The sequence below is a fragment of the Zootoca vivipara genome, chromosome 2 (genome assembly GCF_965207765.1).
Source record: "Zootoca vivipara chromosome 2, rZooViv2.hap1.1, whole genome shotgun sequence".
NCBI lineage: Eukaryota > Metazoa > Chordata > Lepidosauria > Squamata > Lacertidae > Zootoca > Zootoca vivipara.
In genome coordinates this window covers 90,741,322-90,747,292 of record NC_142584.1, presented here as the reverse complement: position 1 = coordinate 90,747,292, position 5,971 = coordinate 90,741,322, and positions in this window count along the sequence as shown.

The window sequence follows — 5,971 nt, the reverse complement described above, 5'->3', positions numbered from 1 at the left end:
AAGTAACAGGGTTTACTGAGCAGGGAGAGTCTGTGGCAGAGAGAGGTGCAGAATCAGAGGAAGATGTTGAAGCAGGGGAGGAGGGAGGCCAAAAGACAAAGATGGGTCAGGCTAGTGAAGAGTCATGGGTGACTTCCCCTCCTGCTGTGACAAATTCCCCCAACCCAGTCTCCCAGGACCAGAAGAGGCATGAAGAGGGAGGAGCAGAGCCAGCCCCCCCCCCCCGACATAGTCTCAGATTGCTTGGGAAGGACCCGGGCAAGGAGAAGATTTAGGTAGCTGTGGGATGGCAGGGACCTTCAGACTCCACATCTGCCTAATAAAGACCTACAGAGAAGAGTTGCTGTGCTCATGAAGCCCAGCGCTCCTGAGCCAACCTAGTTTCTTCTAATAAAGAGTTAACTTACTCTGTGTAACTTATTCCTGATACCTGGCCCTGACATTTAGTCAGCGGGCACAGGGGCATCACAATGGGGGGGCAATGGGGGTGGTCTGCCCCAGGTTCCACTTGGGGGGGGGGGTGCCACTTGGCACCCCACCCCCATGACTCCCCATGACCCCCAACCCGAGCCTCCAGCCTCCCGGACTTTTTACCTCCCAGACTTTTTACCAAGTGGCACACCCCCCCCCACTGCACCGAGTGGGCTTTCTACCTGGAGCTTGGCACTGGAGGCGTGCGACTTTGGAGGCGCGGGGGAGTGGTGATACCCCGCCACGTAACGACGCATGCATCGTTATGTAGCGACGCCGCACACACACACACGGGTGCATGGCAATTTGTCGCCCCGGGTGTTGCGGTGGCTCGCTACGCCGCTGAGTGGGCAAACTGAGTAGGAGAGCCCTGGTGGATCCAACAAAGGGCCAGCAGCTTCTGGGAAGCCCACAAGCAATAATCCTTTTCCACTTTTGTTCCCAAGCAATTCATATTACCTCTTGACCTGGAGGCAGAATTTAAATATACATATATAGTTCAGCTTTTAATCTGCTCCTATTATTTGTTCAAGAATGCTGTTGTTAGATTTTACCATTATTTATTTTATATTATGTACTCCTACTCCACCTTAGTATTTATACTGATGAAATGCATATTATATAAGTATGCTTTTGCAGTCAATTGTACCTCCATCATATGCATTTTGTTTTTATTTTCTAATACTTTCCTAGGAGAATCTCAAGGAGGTCTACATAAAGAGGATCTCTTTTTAAAAATAAAAAGAATAACAATACATCAAGTTTTGTCCCCTTCAATATCAAACCAATTTCTTTGGGTTATTCCTTATAAAGACTGTTCTCTGGTGTTAATCATTGCTTTTTTATTTTCTAACATGCTATTAGGTTTACTATTTTTCTGGTCTTGGGCTAACAAAGTCTTTAAAGCCCAGACTTCCTTCATTCCAGCTAAGATAAGAACAGTGTTTCCTAAAGGTTTGACATGTCTATCCTCTTTTGTGCACAGCTTTCTTTGGGTTAATACTCTGGGTCTCTGGTTTAGCCTGGAGAAGAAAAGACTGAGAGGGTATATGATAGCCATCTTCAAATATCTGAAGAGATGTCACATTGAAGTTGGAGCAAGCTTGTTTTCTGCAGTTCCAGCGGGACCCAAATCAACAGATTCAAAGGGTAAAATTATAAAATTCTTGCTTTTTTGCCCTGTCAAATAAAGTCCGCCAAATCCTTCTGCCATTCTTTAAGATATTTGACTCCAATTATTATAGGAATGTTTTGGAATAAAAATAATTTTTTTGGTAAAGCTATCATTTTTATCATGGATACTTTCCCCCATATTGAGAGATTCAGATGTTTCCATTTCTCAAAGCTGTTTTTAATTTCTCTCCATTTCTTTACATAATTGTCTTTAAAGAGATTTGTATTTTTATTTGTAATCCATATCCCTAAATAGTTCACTTCACCCTCTATTTTAATTTCTGTGATTTTTGCCAATTCATCCTTTTCTTTTTCTCTCATATTTTTTGTTAACATTTTAGATTTATCCTTATTTAATTTAAATCCAGATACCTCCCCAAATTTCCTCATATCCTCCAGAGCCTTTAATATACCTTCTTCCGGTGTTTCTGTCATTATGATCAAATCATCGGCAAACACCCTGACTTTATAGCAATATTTCCCCATATTTATCCCTCTTATTTTTTAATCCTCCTTCAACGATGTTAATAGGGTTTCTAGTGTCATAATAAACAGAAGGGGCGAAAGAGGGCACCCCTGTCTGGTCCTCCTTTCTATATTAAATTCTTCAGTGACTTCATTATTTATTGTTAGTTTTGCTTTCTGTTTTCTATATATAGCCTTAATCCCATTCAAAAAAAATAATCCTAGTTTCAAACTTTCACACGTTCCCTGTAAAAAAAACTCCATGATACACTGTCAATCGCCTTTTCTGCATCGACCATCAACATTGCTGTTTTCATACTAGGGTTTAGTTCCAGATATTCCATTAAATTGGCAATTATTCTGATGTTATCTTTTATTTGTCTTCCCAGAAGGAAGCCCGCCTGATCTTTCCCTATCACTCTGTTTAACACTTTTTTCAATCTATTAGCCGGAAATCCTGTAAAAATCTTATAATCTATGTTTAATATTGGCCTGTAATTTTTCACCAAATTTAAGTCTGATCCTTTTTTCGGTATTAAGGTTATTAATGCCTCTTGCCAGGACTCAGGTATTTCCCCTTTTTCTAAAACCTCATTCATTATTACTTTTAATTTTGGTACTAGGATTTCCTCTAGTTTTTTATAATACCTAACTGAAATCCCGTCAGGCCCAGGTGATTTTCCCTCTTTCATGTTCTTCATCACGTTCCTTATCTCTTCTTCTTGAATTTCCTCATTAAGATACTGGTATTCTGTTTCATTAATTTCAGGCAATTTCTTTCTTTCTAGATATTTCTGTATTTCTTTTTCCTCCCCCCACCCTTTATAAAGTTTCTTGGTTGAAAGAGTGGCTAATCCTAAAAACACCTGAGATTTTGGAATTAGAAGGATGTAATAAAATTTATGGATGGCATGGATATTTGATGTATGAGAAAAGTAAGATACATAAAGATTTTAAAAATCATATGGTTAGGAGGGCCTTAATAGAGGTCTGGGAAAGAACAAGAGGAAAGATAATAGACGAAACACCTTGGTGGCTGTCGCCGCTGGATGCTAATGCGACCCTATATTGTTATAAGAAAGAGACCTGGCTAACCTATAGATAACGGTAAATGGAAATGGAAATATTACGTGAAGAAATAGGAAGTATTAAGAAAAAGGGGGATATCATGGCTGGAATACTTTCAAATAAAGGCAAACTTTGAGAAAGATAAAAAAATAAGGGGGTTTGGCAAGAGGGAAACAAGATTTGAAAAGGAAATTCTTAACAGTGATGAAAAGATGCTTTCAAAAATGTATAGGCTTTTAGGTGAATCAGAAACAGAACAAGAGAGTAAAAATAAATTTATGTGCAAATGGGAACAAGATCTGGGATATGAAATAGATTTAGGTGACTGGATGAAATTATGGGAGAAGAATATAAATTTTACAGCTTGTTACAGTTTAAGGGAGATTTTTATGAAGCTCCACTACCGTTGGTATTTGGCCCCAGACAGATTAGCGAAAATGAACAAAAATTTGAGTAATAAATGCTGGAGGTGCCAGAATACGATCGGCACAATGTTTCATATGTGGTGGACCTGCCCATAAATTCAAAAGTTGTGGGAAATGGTACACACAGAAACCCAAAAACTAATAAAAATATCCTTCACCAAAAAAGCAGAGTCCTACCTCCTAGCTATCTTAGGCAGAGATATTCCACATGATAGAGTTAATATCTTTTTATATGCTTCAACGGCTGCTAGAGTGATAATTGCCAAAATCTGGAAAGGAACCTCTACACCAACAAAAGGGGAATGGATAAATAAAGTATGTGAATACCTGGAGCTGGCGAAACTTACAGATATAATACGACAAAAACTGAAAGACAGGATTAAAAAACAATGGGAATGCCTAAATGATTATTTAAAAAAGACAGATATGGAGAATAGAATATGGCTATGTTTAGACTGACCTTGAAGGAGATGGAAAGTAAAGAAGACTATGTATATAGATTGTTTTTTATATATGAAATATATTATACAACTAAAAGACAGAGAGATAAAAACAAAATGTGAAATACTGTGTGGAAAGCGGTGGAAGTGTTTCACTATGGTGTGATTTCTCTTGCATTGAACTTTCTCTTTTTATCTTTTCTTTATTTCTTACTTTTTCTTTTCTCTTTTTCTTTGTGTACTTTTATTTCTTTTTAATCTTAATTTGAGCAATGATGATTTATTACTACTAAACTCTAAGCTATCTCTCCAGCAACTAAAAAAAACCCTGGTGGTTCCAATTCCAAGTGTTCTGGTGAATGGTAAGATTGCATTGATACACAAAGTTATACCAGATTAGCATGTGGTCTTCTTATATGTTACATACTATTGGAGAACAGAGTTGCTTTGATTCCTGACAACAGGTTCTATTCTTTTAACAGCTGTTAATAAGCTATCTATCTTTCCCACAGCTACCAGGAAATGCTACAACCACAGAATTTTTGTTGCTAAGCGCACAGAACCTTTGTTATGAACAAAGTTACTCCTTGATCCATTCCTTTTGCGACAAGGATGTTAATTTCCTTCAAATCTGATATATATTTATGCCTTACTATAGTCTAAATGCCAATAAGTAAAACTGGAGGAAAAAAACAAGTCACACGTTAGACAACGTGTTGAGCAATTAGCATTAGACACCAAGCACTGCACAGGATCTGGCTCCTGTTTAGGAGAAAATAAGGAAATAAATTCATGGAATTTGTGCCCTTATGTGGGAAAACTTGGCCAGCTGCCCAGCAGACTTCAGTGGTGGGTTTTCTGGAATGCATAAAGCTGCATACCTATCTGCTTAATAAAACCATAAAATATTTACATGGACCTGATATAGTGGCTTATTGACTACTGTGTTGTAAAGCACCCTATTAATGTTTTAAGCATTTTACTTTATTTTAATACAAGTAAATCATTTAAGAAATGTGCAGATACTTTATGCTTTTGAATAATGAGCAGGGAAGGTAATGACTACATCCGGCTTTAATTGGCTGTTTACCTTATCCTGTGGAAATTGGGAATTTATTATTTCAAGCTTAATTAACTATGCATATGATCCCTGATGGATATGCAGTCAGGTCTTTTTCAACTTGATCTAGTCATTAAATGACATAAATGTGTGTATTCTTACTGAAGATAAAATGTAATTTCATTTTGAAAGCACTGGATAACTAGAAATGGCATTGTTCAATGATTAGTCTAATCTATTCAATTTGCTATGTAAATTAGTTATAATAACAGTGTGAATTTTGGACAATGCAAGCAGTTTCAAGATGCACACATGCTTTAATCATAAAAGTAGTAAATTTGCTTTCATTTTTTTCTACAAAATTCAGTGGAATTCATGCCGCCGGCCATGTGCAGGTTTGTAGCAATTTAGTGTGATTCTTATGCATAGGTGCCAAGTTCCGGATTGAAAAATCTGGGAACAGAAGCGCCGCGGCACAGGAAGTCGCTTCTACGCACTTCCGGACATGTGTAGAAGCGACGTCCGATGCCGCTGTACCCATTTCCAAAATGTCCGCAGCGCCAGAAGTCGCTTCTAAGCACTTCCAGACATCGTAGAAGCGACTTATGGCACTGCGGACATTTTGGAAATGGGCAGAGCGGCATCGGAAGTCGCTTCTATGCATGTCCGGAAGTGCGTAGAAGCAACTTCTGGCGCCGCTCTGCCCATTTCCAAAATGTTCGCAGCACCAGAAGTCGCTTCTACGCATGTCCGGAAGTGCGTAGAAGCGACATCTGGCGCTGCAGACATTTTGGAAATGGGCAGAGCGGCGCCAGAAGTCACTTCTACGCATGTCCGGAAGTGCATAGAAGTGACTTCCAGTGCCTGCG